Source organism: Caretta caretta, chromosome 4 (genome assembly GCF_965140235.1).
Source record: "Caretta caretta isolate rCarCar2 chromosome 4, rCarCar1.hap1, whole genome shotgun sequence".
Taxonomy (NCBI): Eukaryota; Metazoa; Chordata; order Testudines; family Cheloniidae; genus Caretta; species Caretta caretta.
In genome coordinates, this window is record NC_134209.1 from 101,548,287 (window position 1) to 101,565,852 (window position 17,566).

At 41.2% G+C, this 17,566-nt stretch overlaps 1 long non-coding RNA gene across 1 annotated transcript in view; it reads left to right on the plus strand.

Moving 5' to 3' along the window:
• LOC142071779 (uncharacterized) overlaps positions 1-17,150 on the plus strand; it is a 32,924-nt gene extending 15,774 nt beyond the window's left edge. Inside the window, exons 2-3 of the long non-coding RNA XR_012667973.1 lie at positions 14,795-14,890; positions 16,786-17,150. This is a non-coding gene — a long non-coding RNA (uncharacterized LOC142071779). The remainder of the gene's footprint in view (positions 1-14,794; positions 14,891-16,785) is intronic.
• Positions 17,151-17,566: the final 416 nt, after the last annotated feature.

The following is a 17,566-nucleotide window of genomic DNA, read 5'->3' on the forward strand; positions in this document are numbered from 1 at the left end:
TAATTCCCAACAGTCCTTCTATATTCGGCTAATACTCTTATCTTCACTATTTCCATTAACCTTAGCCCAAAAGGTTAAATCTAACCAGTTCACCCTTACATGTACAGACATTTCTCCACTTGCTAGCTGCAGCACACACAATGGAGTCAAAATACTCTCACCACATGTGATTTACAGAGCTTGGGCCTGGATCAGCTCTAATTTTTTTAGTGTTAATTAAGAAGCTGAATTAAAGGAGTGGCATCCATAATGTATAACTGGTTTTATTAATTTCCTCTACAGCATCAACAATTTGTTCTTATCTGCATCCCAATTGTTCCCAGCAAAACTTTTAAACAGATTCATCCTATCTTTACATTTAGTTTTGACCCTTCCAAGTTGGTTTGTTACCAGAAATAACTCCTCAGAATGTAAAATTTTGAACTACCTGTATTTTTTTCTGTATAGAGATATAAGTTCCATTCTTCCCAATCTTCCTTTCTGTGAAGATCGTTCCCTTTGCTTTAGCAGGTGAGAACTTAAATCCCCAAGTATCTTCCCATTCTGAAATCCCTGAGTGCCTGATTGGTTCTCTCCACAGCTATCTTAAGTCTTCTGTGTTTGGCCCAAACAGCACAGTCGTCTGCAAATACAGTAATACCTATTCCTGCTCTTATACTCTCTGGGAGATCATTAATCGTAATGTTAAACAGGGTTGGGCTGATAACATTCCCCTGTGGTGTGCCATTAGTAAGTTTATAAATATTTGACAAAGCCGCCCCCCACTCTGACTTGTATGGTTCTATCATTTAAGATGTCTTTTATCAACCATGCATCCGATGAAGTGAGCTGTAGCTCACGAAAGCTTATGCTCAAATAAATTTGTTAGTCTCTAAGGTGCCAAAAGTCCTCCTTTTCTTTTTGCGGATACAGACTAACACGGCTGCTACTCTGAAACCTTTTATCAACCAGAACATTCTTTCTCTTATTCCAATTGTGACCAGTTTATACAGCAAGCCTTCCCTCCATAGCATGTCATACACTTTTTCAATGTCCCAAAAGACAGCTGTCATAAACTCTGTTCCTCATGGTTTTTTGTATTTCTATTTCTAATCTTACCATATGATCAACTGTGCATCTTTCTTTCCTGAAGCCACTTTGTACACATTTATAATTTAATATTTTTCCAGCCATGCTACTAATTTCTCATTTATCATTCTTTCCATAATTTTGCCCACACACAGTGGACGGCAATAGGTCTATATGCATCAGGTCTTGTTCGTAATTTGCCAGGTTTTCCTATCAGTATCACCATCACTTGCTTCCATTTTGCCAGTAGTATTCCTTTCCCCCATATATTATTACATAATTTCAATAAACTCCCTTCTGGTAAACTGCTAAACTGCCTTCTAGTAGGTGCTTAAGCATTGCATTACATATGCTATTTCTACCTGGGGATGTATTTTTACTTTTGTCTATAGCTTTTTTGAGTTCCTGTATGCTGAAATTTTCATTCAATACATCATCTTTATGTTCTGCCCAACCACGTAAGAGCTCACAATTTTCTTCAACAAGTATTAGTTTTTGTTCACAAAACTCTTTCCTTTTAATTGTATCACTACTAACTTTTTGGAACTCCTTTGATAAAATGTTCACTCTTCCTAAATTAGAACTTTCAACTTTATCGTTTACTATAAGACTGGATTTCTGAGTTTGTGGAAATTCAATGTTGTACATATAGCTAGGATGGCTGCTGATACAATTCCCTTTATTAAATTACCATGAAATTCATCTAGATTATCACTTATACAAGTGGTGCTTTGATACTCAGCACACTGACTCTTAAAGAGTTCCCAGTTTGCTTTTCTAAGATTCCAGGTTCCAATGTTACCTAGGCCTTGATAAATAATTAGCATAGGGAAGTGATCACTTTCCATTCCATCTTCTTTATAGATTTCCCAGCTGCATTTACTTGCTGTATTGCTTGTTGCAATTCCCAGATCGAAACATGAAAAGGTTCCATCCGCCAGATCAATACCAAGTTGTGCATGTCAATGAACTGTTCCAGGCATTTGCCATTATAATCAGTTTTTCTGCTTCCCGATATTTCATTATGGCTGTTAAGATCTCCACAAATAATATGCAGGCCTTTGGCACCCTTAACTAACTCTTCCAATTCTAGATGATCTAGTTTTATTTACATGGATTGTAAACATTATAGATTTGTATAAAGGTGCTATTATTCTGCAGAGGAATCTCAACAGCTTTATACTCAAAACTTAAGTTCTGTACATCTATGTCAATGTAACTAAGACCTTCCTTTATAAATATACAGACCCCTCCTCTGCTTGTTATTTCTCTGTCACGTCTGATTACATCATATCCTGGAAGTCTAAACATCAGTTTTCTCACTAATCATGTTTCTTGTACACATATCGCAACAGGTTTGCTTTCCATTTCAAAACCGGTTTTCTGTAATTCCTGATCATGTATTGTTAAACTATGTGTGTTCCAGCAAAACAAGCTAGAACCATGCCCTTTAAACTACATTATTACTTTCGTTTAAAATTGCATGAATGTGGTCTGTTGAAAGATTGCCTATGTGCAAATACTTTTAAGAACATAAGAATGGTCATACTGGGTCAGACCAAAGGTCCATCTAGCTCAGTACCAGGTGGGGGAATGAACAGAACAGGCAATCATCAAGTGATCCACTCCCTGTCGCCCATTCCCAGCTTCTGGCAAACGGAAGCCAGGGACACCATTCCTGCCCATCCTGGCTAAGAGCCATTGACGGACCTATCCTCCATGAACTTATCTAGTTCTCTTTTGAACCCTGTTTAGTCTTGGCCTTCACAACATCCTCTGGCAAAGAGTTCCACAGGTTCACTGTGCGTTGTGTGAAAAATACTTTTCTTCTGCTTTTGTTATAATTTTTATTCTTTCAGTCTTCGTCCTAGTCTGTAAATTGCAATTAATCACATCTATCATACATGCTATAAATGTCTCTTTGCCTACAAGCAGTACGTCTTCATCTGTTGTGTATGACAGCTGTACAGTACATCCCCTGCCCTGAACTGAGTGTTGTGGTACCAGTAGTGCTTTGCCCTCACTGGCATTTTCCTCCTTCTCCACTTTCTGTTGTGAATGTCTTTTGGTAGCTTCTGCATAGGCTATTTTTTGGATAGTTTTAATTTTCTGTATCTCTCTAGCTCATTCTGCTGCCCCACAGGCTTTGTATGCTGCACTGTGCTTATCCCCACAATTGTTGCGTTTTAGTTCTATTCCTTCCATATAGTTCTCATACTAGTTTTCTCTTCCACATTTACCACACCTTGTTTTCCCCTGACAGACAGCTGCCATATGCACTAACCTTTGACATTTACAGCATCTCAACAGGGTTGGCCTAGATGATTTAATCCAGAAGAGTTGATATCCTATAGTAACCGTATCGGGTAGTGTTGCATCTTTAAATGTTATTTGGATGATTTTACTCTCCCCTTCTCCTGCTAATTTGTCACTTAACAAACAGCACTAGGCCTTTACCTATATCCCTTTTAATTTCACCCTCAGTCAAGCCTGGTGGAACCCCATACATTACCCTTCTTGCTTCTTTCATAAATTTAGGTAGCTGACAGTTTACTTTTATTTTCCCTGTACTGTAGTTTTAAGAAGTTTCTCAACCAGTTCCTTATGTATTCTACTAATAAATCTCCTCCCTGCATTTTTATAGCTCTTAATATATTTCTGATACTTCGCCTAATCCATTCTGCTGTTTCTGAGGGATTAACATCGCTTATCTTTACATCTTCAGCCAGTGATTTGATAATTATAAGACATCATTCCTTTTCCTCACTCTTTTTTTCATCTCCACCTGCTCCCTCTTCTTCAGATACAGATACTTCTATTCTTTTTTTCCTTCTTCCTAATCTGAAGCCATTCCTTATGTCTTCTCCCTCATTTTCCAGTATAACTTCCAGCCTGCCCCTCTCAGCCTGTATTTCCAGCTCTGTTCAGTCAATCAGCCACCAGCCCAAACTGCCCCTGACTTCCACGCCCCAGCTTACAGCCAGCAGCTGCCCCAGGCCCAACCAGTCAGCCCTCCACTTCCTGTAGGGGCTTTCCCCTTCTAACTTCCTTCCTCCAGGCAAAGCAAGCCTTGCAGGTGTGTCCGGTTAGTGCTGGCTGAGCCCAAAAAAGCTTGTTAGCATCCTTTCTATTAGGGCAAGGGCAGGCCCACTCACAGGACTGCAGAGAGAAAAGATGGCACTCAGGAAACCTGAGCTCAAATCCAGCTCTGTCATGGACTTCCTATGTGATCTTCATCATGTCACTGAATTTCCTTGGCCCCAGTTCAACAAGGTAGTTAAGCATGAGAGTAATCCCATTAATGTAACAGAACTACTCTGGTGCTTAAGTTATCCATGTGCTCAAGTACTTTATAGAATCAGGGTCTCTGAGTCTCGGTTCCCCACCTCTAAAATGCCCCTACCTTTTATATGTCTGTTCTATTTAAAGCTGTAAACTTCTCAAGGTGGAGACTGTCTCTGACTGCAAGTACGTACAGAATCTAGCACCATGGGGCCCTGATCTCAGTTGGTGCTGGTATATTACAAATAATAATAAATAATTGTTTTTAGTGTGCATAACAAAGGTGATAAGACTTTAGAATACTGGTTTCAATGGTTCCTAAATGGAAACACAGGAAAAGCTCCCTGTCACTCTGAGTCATATTAAAATTCAATATGGTATTTTCTCAGCATGAAGAGGCACAGAACAATTTAAAGAATAAGGCTCTGAGTTGAAAAATTAAAACGGCTTTTTATAGAGGAGGGGAAATATTGCTGTGTCTTAATCACATAAGAATGTTTGCTTTATATCTTTAATAGCTCTAATTATTAGTGTATTATGGACTGTGGAGACAAAACGTTTAAAATAATTATTAGAATTGGGCCGTCAGTATAACCCAAATCTAAACAACCAAGGGTTCTCAAATTCTGGATCCAGATCTGTATAAAAACTTTGCCAGTGGTCCCCATTGTTATAAAGTCTGAACCAAACCCCTGGATCTGAACATTCCTGACATTTCAAACTCTAAATCCAGACTTTTCAACCTGTGTGCATTGCTAAATTGGATTATTTCACCCTAAACATGCATTGATCATGCTTGTTACAAACAGAAAAGGCAAAGCAGTTTTTCCTGTTTATATACTGGTTACAGCTTAATTCTAGTCCTTCAGTGGAACCATTGTACTGCAGATTTCATGCTGACATGCACATTCCTTCAGGTGCGATAGGGTAAAGGAATTAAGACCAGGCTTATCAAGACGAATTGTGCAGGTGCACAGAAGAACATGTTGCTCCTACAGCGATGACGGGGCAGCATTCTTCTCACATATCATGGCCCAATTTACACAGCAATTGCTGAGAAACACACACAACAGACTCTATTTTCTGATCCAAAGTCCACAAATAAAATCATTTTCTAAGGTGAACAGAAATGATTTTCAACTCAGACTGCATCTCTTCGCCCTTGCCAAGAGACTTGAATAGGAACATTCCACTGCTGAACAATCCATGGCAAAAAGGATTTATAATTAGATGCAAAGGCAACAGAGTAAAACAAAATTTAAAATTTACCCACAAAACCTGCCAAAGATTGGTTTGGAAAAACACCTGATAATTCTTAGCACAGTCGCGATTTCCCAGGTGACATTTAACTCCAGGAGATTTAGCCAGTTTCCCATTATTTCAGCTGGGTTGCTGGGAGTGGGTAATGGGTGTTGTGATAGGAAGAATTTCTGTTTGGGAGGTGGGGCAATGTTGGGATTCTTGGAAGGAGAGCATTCAACCCAATCCAACCCTCTACCTCTCTCCTCCACGGCATGCCTATTGTGGCTGGCATCCCCACCTGCTGGCAGCTCAGGATGGGAACAAAGAAGGCCGGAGAAGAAAGATCACATTGTAAGGTCAGGCCAGGAGCAGAGAAGACGCCTCATGCTGATAGCTTAGGAGAGACAGAAAGAGGTTATTGGTCTGCTCAGAGGGAACATGTGCACCAGCACTCAGCAGAGTGCCTGTAAGGTCTCATATGGTAGCAAGGAGGCCCAAGAAGCTGGGCCCCTGATAGGGATAGATAATGAATAGGACTGGATTCGAGTGTGCTCTTTTCCATTCCCTCAGTAAAGCATGTCTGGTGCTCTAATTGCCTGTCTAAACCAGGTAAATGATCTCAGGAACACTCCATTCCCAAACCAGTGCTGAACAGAGTTTGGCCCTACCTATATTATTATCCAGACTAGAGTTATTTTCACCCACTGAGACCAAAAGCATACAAGAGCCCTGGTGGAACATGGTGTCCAGCATGCTTTCTGGGAAGTCATTGAAAGCATCTGCCTTAGCAGTCAAACTATTCCGGACACCATCTGATGGGGGTCTGGGAAGAATCACTGTTACCAACCAATCATTTTCTGAGTGCAGACAGGTTAGGTGCTCAGAAAAATGTAGTTAAGGAGGCAGGTGGCGCTATCCTTGTAAGCGTCTAATGCAATTTTAAAATTAGGGATTTTGTGTGTTCTACTGTTCACTGGCACTTCGGGTGGATACAAACAACCACATTTACAAACAAAAACTAAGGGGGAAACTTTGGTGCTCACAATTGCACACAGCCTATTTCCCTTGCCATATCCTGCAGACAGCTGCATGGAGATCCAAAGAGACTCGTGCGAGAGAACCTGCACCCCCATGAATACCTCCTTGCAGGATCAGACCCTTATACTTTTCCACACTAGGAACTTCTGTAGTGCCTTTCCCCCTCTGGCTTTCTCTCAGACAAACCTTTGTAGCCAAAGAGAAAACAAGCAGCAGGTAAAAAGCTTACTTTACAGACGCAGAGATCAAAATCTTAATCATTTTAAAATTAACTTTATTTTCCCACCATACCTCGTTGCTACTTCTGACAGACACTTGAATTTGGGGTACATACCATGTCCACATTTAAGTCCCTCTTAAAGACTCACTTGTACTGTTTTCAGTGAATTATATTAACTTGTACATAAATTGCAGACTGTTGTTCCGCTCTCCTTAACATCTGTCTAATTGTCTGTCTGTCCATCCAGCTTTGGACTATAAGATCCCCAGAGCAGGGTTCATCCTTCTTGAATGTTTGGAAAGTCATAACATATACCATGAACCAATAACAACGCATTAGTAATTGCTACAATTAATATTATTATTATTAAGCATATTACACTGTGCATCAAACGGGTATGTTTTACAACTAAGTTAGATCCGATTTACCCTGTCATGCTATCGTATTTTTATACTTAATTCCTGCCCCAACCCCCCAAAGATAATTTGGTCTTTTATTAACAGCAAACATATATTTTCCTCTCCAGCTGACTATTAGCACTAGGAACTAGGGCTCAGCATGCGAGCGCCCTCTTCTGTAAAGGGACAGTCTGTGGGCACAGGCGCAGTTCAATCCTTAGGATATCAGCCATGTGAACCTTAAAGCAGTTCTCCAGCAAGAAAATTATTTTGATGACTGAATCAGAGTTATTCATGACAAACACAGTATAAATCAAAGTCTTCCAGTTCCAGTTGCTTAAGCCAAAAGTTGTTACCAGCAGATGACTAATGGCCTAACTGATATTAATTTGGTGGTCAGTCTAGTCTCCAGCAGTTGGCCACATCAGAACTAATGCTCATTGGGCTGGAAAGTGTTTATTTTTGCATTTCCTCTTCCTCCATCTGTTTCCCGCCACCATCCTATTTGTTTGTTTCATGCACCTGTTGTGTTCTATCATAACCTAGCTCTTTGGGACTGGGTTGGGATCGTTTTACGAAGTATTTGTACATTATCTAGTGCAATCCTTGAATCAGTCCCTATGGCACTGCTGTAGTACAGTTAAATAATAGCAACAGAAATCACCACAGTAGACATACTGGTCAGTAGTTTGAGTAGACACACTTTGGACAAACTGGCTCCTTATCTTCATCCCAGTCAAGGTTTTCGGCACATACCCTTGTGGAACAGTAGGAGAAGGCTCACATTGTTCTAGTTCTATGGACAAACAGAAGGCTTCAAATGCCAGCACTGACAATCTGACATCATTCACAAGAACTGAACATTTAAATAAAAAGAAATGTAAAAAGTACAAGATGTCTAAGAAGCTTCACTGGAATGGAATGCGTGTTGAATTGGACCCTTGGAACATTTAATTTGTACACCAACAACCAGAAGAGTTACTCAAACAGAAAAAAGAAAAGGAGGACTTGTGGCACCTTAGAGACTAACCAATTTCAAAGAAATTGGTTAGTCTCTAAGGTGCCACAAGTCCTCCTTTTCTTTTTGCGCATACAGACTAACACGGCTGTTACTCTGAAACCTGTCAAACAGAAAAATAGATCACCAAGAGCTAGATTCACAAAGTGCCGAAGTCCAACATTTTAGGCTCCACTGGGATTCACAACCCCCCTCCCCCCTCAGCTACTGCCTAACCCTATAGGCACTTAAACACCTCAGGCACCTACATTTCCACCATTAAAGTTCCCGAGGTGCCTAAATTTCAGTAGCTGAACATGCGCAGTCACCTAAGTCCTGAAGCCACTCAGCAACTCACCGTCTACCTCACATTCAAGCCCCAGCAGGATTTACAAACTAGGCATTCCCCTGCCCTTCTTGCCTTTGGGGCCCGGTAAGTAGGTGTATTCAGCACATGTGAATCCAGCAAAATGGCTGGAGAAGGAGGTGGTGCTGCCTTCCACCCCTGATGATCTTCAGGGAAGTGACCTAACCACTGGAGTCTCTCTCTGGCTCTGTGCATGTTTGTTTATTTCAAGTGGAACAGCTTCAGCAGGAGAGAGGGAGAGAGCCCCACACTAGAATATCTCATAGCCTAGGGGGCAGGACACTCACTTGAGAGGCAAAATATGTAAGCTCAAATCTCGTCTCTACATCAGGGAGAAGGGGAAACTGAACATGTGTCTCCCACATCCTGGGTGAATGCCATAACCATTGGGCTAAAGATATAAGAGTGGGAGGGGCACCACCACCACCGCCTCTTCCAGTGTTTACTGCAAACAACAGCTTAGGTGCCCAAATCCAGGAGAGGGTTCATGGCTGTGAATCCCAAGTGGAGATAGGCACCTAAGTCCAGGGCAGAAAGAGGCACCTAACTACCTTTGAGGGGCTGGCCTTAGGCCACACCCATCTCCTCAGCATTTCCTGCTGGGTAGTTTAGGTGGCTCCTCACTCAGCAGGCTGGCTTTTGCGAATCCCATTCTTAGGTGACTAACTCTTTCCAAGAATTGTATAGGAAACCTGGGTGCCTAACTCAGGGTTGTGAACATCAGGGCCCCTAAAAAAGTTGAGTGCTGTGACACTCCCCATTGCAGGACCTAAGTCCCCTTTGTGAAGGTAGCCCCAAGAACACAAATGGGAGTTCACTTCTGATGTATCCTTCACCTTAATGTTCAAATGAGATTTCTCTTACAGAGGAGTCTATAAGCACTCTAGTCACAAATATAAGTAGACATCATTTTAAAATGGAATCCTAATTTGAACTTTACTGAGCCAGTAAGAATTATACGTGAAAAGTCATCAGAAATTTTGAAAACAGGTTGACTTGGGTATCTGATTTATTGGCACCCTGCAGTCAGTTCTTACTTTCATTGTTCAATACTTCAACATGTCAACTGAAAAATAATCATAAGTGTTACAGTGTGATGGTGCTGAGGTCCCTGTCCTTATGCCACAGCAGGAAGGAAAACAGCCTGAATTGTTTTTTCCATCCATTAGTGATATGTGTTATGGATGGGAAAAAATAGTTCTCAGGTTGGCTCAGGATAGACCCTTGAATTCACGCAGTGAAAGGGCCAGGCCTAGAGACTTGTGTCCTCTTTTTAAATGGGACTCTGTGAACGAAGATGTAACTTCTTTCCCTGGGTTATTTTAAGCTGGGTTTGCAGGACACAGAGAGTGGAAAACAGCACCCATGTATTCAGACAGCCTGTTCACAGGGGGCAGCAACACATAATAAAAGGGATGGTCTAATTAACCACAAAGGTCTAGGGAAAATCCCTACTGGTTCTAAAATGGGGCTGATAAGATTATTAGTGACTATTTAGCATGCTGACCAAGTACCTCAGTCACCAAGCTCTTGCAGTTATGGGCTATAAACAAAGGCAAAAGAGGTGAAACTCAGCCCTGGTGACAGCAGATGCAAGAGTAAAATGTATATTTAATCAGACATGGTACTAGATCTCCCGGATATGTTTTTAAGTTAAAATCAGATGCCTAAATGGGGGCGACATTAGGAGTCCTCCCCATAAGAGTCTCTAGTAGCAGCAATGCTCACCAAGAGGAACCAGACCATAGTAAAGTGGGGATGTCAGCATGCAGGAAGGCCTAGCCAGAACAGGTAAGGGTGTGAGGGAGGAAGAGTCCAAACCCAGATGATAGAACATACAAAAAAAGATTCTAGGAAGCACATTTCATAAGGAAAGAGCAGAGGTCAATCTTCCATTTGTGTCCTAGGAGCTAGATTCACAAAGGGACTCAGGCACTGCAATGCAGAGTGTTGCAGTATCCAGCCTGTTTAGGTGCCCTGATGTTCACAACCCTGCGTTAGGCATAGAAATTAGATATGGACGTGACTACTTGGGCCAAGTTTAAACCTAACTGAAGCAGCTGCAACTCCATTAACTTCACTGAAGCTGCATCTGCCTAGATCAGGTCTGAATTTGGGCCATTAAGTCCTTTCCTTTGTGAGTTTTCTAGTACTCTGTCTAGACTAATAATTGTAGTACTCTGTCTAGTCTTGACAAAGCTTCTACTATTTCCCTTAGAAAGCTATTCCACAGTCCAATGGCTCTGAAGTGCTACGGAGCCTAAATTTTCCTTTCCTTTCCTTTATATCATCTTATTACCCTTGTGCCAATTGAAACAATTCTTCTCCCTTCATGGTGGTTATACCCTTCAAGTATTTATAGCTAGTTACATAGCTTGGGTAAATGGTGACTTTGGGGGCGGACATAGAATTCTCTTACTCTTTCTTCATGAATCAACCCCTCAAGTACTTTTTATCATTGTCATTGTTCTTCTCTGTATTCCTTCCAATTAATCTGTCTCTTTCGGTGCTGAGGTCCCTAAACCTTAACACAGTTACATGCAGCCTTACCAGGGCTAGAGTGAAGGGCCATCACCTCTCTGCTTCTTGCATATACACGCATACAGCAAAATGAGTGGGTTGTGGGTTTTGTTGTTGTTCTCATTTCCTAGCCATATCACACTGCAAACTCTGAGCTAATCTACTATTAATCCTAAATTGCTTTTAATGTTGGGTTTGGATGCTATAGATCACTTTCAGCTTTATGGCCACCGAGGGATCTCTGTAGATTCCAAAATATCCCCGCTGCTATGTGTACTTTGGCTAATGTATTTCTCAACAAAAGATTTTAAATACTAAAAATTCAAGTGTTATTCTAAAAGTTTAATTTTCCAAAGAAAATATTCCCCTCTTAAAACTGATGTTATAGTAAGTTAAAGCAATCAATATTATGCTCTTTATTTTGCTTGGTTGGTAAACTAATCAGTAGAACATTTTTGCTTCCTTCTTATGCCCTTTTTATTCATTATTATTCCACTATTTAAGGGCAAAAATCATTGATTTTCATAAGCTTTTTTTTGCCACTTATTCCCCCTTTTCTTCCCTTCCCACCACTTTTCATCCTCCTTTTCAGCCAGCAGTGGTGAGAAATGGGACATGACACAACTACTTAGGCCTTTCCAAACATTCCAGCACTGCAACATTCAGTTCCAGCAAGTGTAAGCTTATGTAAACTGAATAACACTTTTAGATTTGCTTGTAATAGTACAAAATATGCTGTTTTACATGGTGTCTTTTAAATTAGGCCATCCTCTAAGAAAAGGGTCATAGATGAGGCACATCTGGAATTCATATCCAATGGCTTGGCATAAGCTTCATAACCAATCTCTTAACCCTACGATAAGACCCCCTGGCACAAAGTTCTTTAAATACCTGGCACCTTTTGCTGCCATAAATTATGGCACAAATGTCTTTCAGGTGAACTGCTGAATGTTCTTCAGGGATGTACAACTTAATTCTTATTTTTGTTGTGTCATCACAACAGAAGAAATATATTAATGTTAGGAAAATCTTGGAGCCTGTGATTTAAGTGTTACAGTTTATTTAGGCAAGGCAATGGCAGTATAATGAATATGGTGGATTAGATATACTAAATATATTTTTCAGAGGCTAAAAAGCTTTTATGTTCCAGTTCATTAAGTCTTGAAATCCACGATTTTACATTCCTTGAACCTGATGAGACTTCTTTGATGTTGCTTCAAATCATAATAAACCAGTTGTAAAAACTCTCTGGGTAAGAAGCAGCTTATTATTATACTCAGGGAAGTGAACACTTAAGATGTCCTATATAAATGGAACATAGTGCATCTAGAAATAAACAGGTATATTCCTCTCTTGGTAGTCACGACAGTTGCACAGTGGTGTTCATGTAACAACAATAATAAATTGAATTGCTCATCACGATAAAATCTACTTCTTCTTAGTGGCAGGATGATAAGGAGAGACATTTGCACATATTGCATTAAGACAACTTTAGCCACTAAAAATAATTGCGGTGATGTTTAGGATTGAAGTCTCCACTACAGCGCAGTTGTTGTATCTTCCGGCTACTGAGTGTTCAGCACTTTTGAAATTCAAGTCACTTAGGGCTCATTTGCAGCTTTGCCATGGCAGCCCAGGAAGCTAATCTTCCCCCAACACATATACAGCCCTAATCCCCCCTACTGCCCAGGACATGAGAGGGGAGAATGAACCCTGCGCCGGCCCTACGTGACACAGCATATGTCTCCGATGCACTGGCACAGCTGGACTCCACCCATTTCTCATCCTTTCCTGCCTGCTCCCTTCCTCATGTAGGGATGTAACAGCTCACAAAGGCTATGCATGGTATGGATAACCCATGCAAGAGCATAAAGAGGTGCCTTACGTCCCTTACTTTTTGGGGCAGGTGTGCAGGATGGGCCACAATCTGACCATTTATTACAAATATAGATTTAGGAGCCTAATGTCACAAGCCTATTTCTGAAATCGTGGTCATCTCCATTTCATTGTCAAGTTGCATTTCTACTTTCAACACCCACTCAAGAAATATTTGTTAAGATTCAATGTGGCCACTCTGAGGAGTCCTGCAGAAAATAGCCACCGTCAGTGTCAGAGGCAGGTCACTAAGAAGAAGGAATTGAAAATGAGCATCAATTTGCAGAGTGTTGACCTCCTGAGAAACAGTAAGACCGTGCTTTCGTGACAATCCCTTCGTGATATATTGCCACAGGTGACATCAGTTCATGGAACTCTTGTAAGGGCTTGTACCTTTCTCTTTTAAAAGTGGCATATGGCTTAGTCATTCTGTCATGGGATGTATATACCAGCAACCCAGGGATTAATGCAAGTACGGCCCGCCAGTGCTGATTGGCAGCCTCACAGCAGCTCCGAGGATAAAAAAGCTAGGAAGCAGAGGGGTAGAGCAGCTGCCAGAGGAGCCAGCAGGCTGGAGGAGGGAACTTCTGCCAGCAAGCTGCTGAAAAGCTGCTCAGAGAGAGTACCCTAAAATGGGACAACCGGCCTGACAGGCTGAGGAGCCTGTAAAAACTAGGGGCGGTAGAAAGGAGCTCAGGACTCAGCTGGAGTCCTCGAGTCGACTGCCCTGCCAAACTGAGGTGCAACCCTCCGTCTGGCCAGAAGGGATGCTGTTGTACTTAAAAAAAAAAAAAAGACCCACAGTTCCCACATACTAGCATCTTTTTTTTTTAAAATTAATCTAGTCACAATTCCAAAATAAAAATAAAACTGATACAGTCTCATGAATGTTACACATGGAAATCAGGCTTCATGGTCAGGAGGACCTTACCATGATTTCATGGATTCGTAGATTCTAAGGCCAGATCATTATTGTGGCCATCTAGTCTGACCTCCTGTATAAGAGAGGCCATAGAACTTTCCCCAAAATAATTCCTAGTGCATATCTTTTAGAAAAACATTCAATCTTAATATAAAAATTGTCAGTGATTGATATTCTACCACGATCCTTGGTAAATTATTCCAATGGTTAATTACTCTCACTGTTAAGAATATACACTATTTCCAGTCTGAATTTGTGTAGCTTCAACTTCCAGCCGTTGGATGGTGTTATGCTTTTCTCTGTTAGACTGAAGATACCATTATTAAATATTTGTTCCTCTTGTAGATTCTTATAGACTGTAAACAAGCAACCCTTAGCGTTTTCTTTGTTAGGCTAAATAGATTGAGCTTGTTATGTGGATTATGTTATTGTGGATACCTGAACTGGACACAGAATTCCAGCAGCAGTTGCACCAGTGCCAAATACAGAGGTAAAATAACCTCTCTACTCCCACTGGAGATTCCCCTGTTAATGGCTCCAGGATTGCATTAGGTCTTTTGGCCACAGCATCACACTGGGAGCTCATGTTCAGCTGATTATCCACTATGACCCCCAATTCTTTTTTAGACTCACTGCATCCCAGGACAGAGTTCAACATCCTATAAATGTGGCCTACATTCTTTCTTCCTAGATGTGTCCATTTACATTTAACTATATTAAAATGCATAACGTTTGGTTGCACCCAATTTACCAAGCGCTCTACATTGCTCTGAATCAGTGACTTGTCCTCTTCATTGTTTATCACTCCGCCAATTTTTGTGTCACCTGTAAACTTTATCAGTGAAGATTTTATGTTTTCTTCCAGCCTCCGGGTCAGTGTTAAAAATGTTAAACAGCATAGGGCCAATAACCCATCCCTGCAGGACCGCACTGGAAACAGACCTGCTTGATGATACTCCAGGTATAGTTACATTTTGAGACTTATCAGTTAGCCAGTTTTTAATCCATTTAATGTGCGCCACGTTCATTTTATATCAGTCTAGTGTTTTAATCAAAATGTTCTGTGGTACGTACAGAGCTCTAAAAGTAAAAGCACAGAGGGAGCCTTGGGAGCACAGAGTGTCTCAAAGGGAAACTGACAGCCCAATATGGAACTATTACAACCAGACACAACAGCAGAGGAAAATGCAGCAGAAGTGAGCGAAGTAAAGGGTAGTTTGATTATTAATGGGGAACTACTGGCAAATTTGTAATTATTTATTTAGTATTTTTACTATACGAGAACCCAAAGGTCTCAACCAGAAGTCCTAGTGCTGTTCAAACAGAGAAGACTTGGTCCCTGCCCCTAAAAGCTTATCATATAAGGGGATGAGTAAAATGCAAAAGTTGGGGGAGAGGGAGATTATATATATAAATTGTACATACTGGATTGTGTACAAACTACAATGGTTAAACATCTGTTACCATGGGAAAGGCATATTGAAATGCTTGAGAATCAACAATTTGCCAATATTTTGAAAGCCTAATGAGAAACCTGGAATGGAAGGAGAATCTAAAGACCATTTTGATTATGGAAATATTTCTTTCAATTCTTTGGATGTTTCTTTCATTTCTTTGGATCTTCAGCCCTGATCCTGCACCACAGAAGCCAGTGGGAGCAATATCAATCCCTCAAAGTAAATCCATTATTCATTCAGGACCTAAGTGCCCTCTAAGCTGTGCGACCACGCAGCAGACTATCAAGGGCCACGCAGCGAGGAGAGGTGCCCCTCCCCCGGCCTGGCCCCGCTGGAGCTGTCGTGGCCAGGGAGAGGCGCCCTTTCCCCAACCCGGCTCAGCCCAGCCAGAGCTGCCATAGCCAGAGAGAGCTGCTCTACTCCGGTCCCGAGCTGCTGTGGCAAGAGAGGGCTGGGGGAATTCCTCTCTCCCCAGGGTAGCCTGCACCCCAAACCCCTCATTCCCAGCCCCACCCTGGCCCCTTCATCCCCAGCCAGAGCCCTCACCCACCTGCACCCCAACCCTCTGCCCCAGCCCTGAAACCCCTCCCACATGCCGAACCCCCTTGGCCCCACCCCCGCCACACATCACCTCCATGTTGGTGCACATAACAAAATTCATTCCCATATGGACATAAAAAATTGGAAGGAACACTGCTCAGGAGCCAATCCTACAAATCAGCAGGGCTCATTACAGAGCTCATTACAGATCCAGTCCAAGTTACTTCAGGGAAACTGATGCCGGGGGGGAAAAAAGTCTGTTCCTGCATTCTTTTAATTGTGGTAAAATTCCTATCATGTTCAAAAGGAGTTGTAGCTAAGTAAGGAGTGGGGGATCAGGACCTGTGATCTCAACTGCTTCTGAGTAGTGAGATAAGGACACAACACAGGCAGCCAGAAAAATAATCTTATTGAAAACTCAAACGCATTGTTCTTCCTTCCCAAGAACAGATAAAAAAATTAATGAATTAGGTGAAAATGGCTTCTGTAAGATGCAGCAGTTCTGCTATCGTGGCTGCTGCCTGGAAAATTGAGAGTAATAACTTTAAATTATCAAAATTTATTTCCTGGGAGTAGCTGACTGTAAACGTTTTTGGGTAGTGGGTGGGAAATCCATGATCAAAAAGACCAAATGAACCTAGAAAAGGACTTATGGGCTAACACTTGAGATGTTCATTTAGTCATACCTCAAATTACAAGAGAGCCTGAAAAATACATTTATGAGCTGATGTAACTGTGAGGTTACTTTTGACATACTATGTGAATAAAAAGATGTAATGCCCTAGAGAAGTTCAAAGAGGACTATATACATACAAACTGATGAATATAGTTTGTATATTTTAATACATTTCTTTGTTAGATTGTGGCTGTGAACAAAGCACGATTCTCTATTTCTGTACTTTAACCCACTCCTGGGTTGACAGCAATGGAGTGTGCCTTGCACCTGGAAAAGAATGTGAACCAGTCACTCCTTGATCTGCACAAGCTGGCAACTGACAAGAATGACCCACATTTGTGTGACTTCATTGAAACTGGGGATGGGAATGATCACCTGTATCTCTTGCTGTTACTGAATTTACCATCTATTGTAAACACACACTGGTGAAACTGGGGCTCAATAGTGTAAAGAAGATGTGTGATTTTGTATGTTTAATTTGTTTTTTATACATGAAACACTTGTAGTAAGAAAAATAAAGACGATTCAGAGTCTAGTCCACATTATAAGATGCAATACATGGTTTTGTTATTTGCAAACATAACTTTAAATTAGTCCTGAATAAATTTTGATTACCCACATCAGTTCTTAAGATGAATTTGACGTTATAATTCACATTATATGATTAGCTTGTGGGTGGACTAGAAGGTGCAATTTGGATTATCACAAACAATACCTCTCTCCAACTGACTGCCTATAAATTATGGGCTATAGTCAGTTCAAAAACATGGGAATTTACTAGCTACTGTGGATTGTGTAATCCCATTTCGAGGTAGTTTTCCTGGGGGGTGGGGTGGAGGAGGAAATTAGACATTCTGTTTGCAGTATTCAGTGAAGTATTCCTTTATTTTGAAGTCAGGAGAAACCAAATCTAGTGCTCAGGATTCTTGTAAACTATGTGAAGTCACTGCTTTGTTGCTTTCCG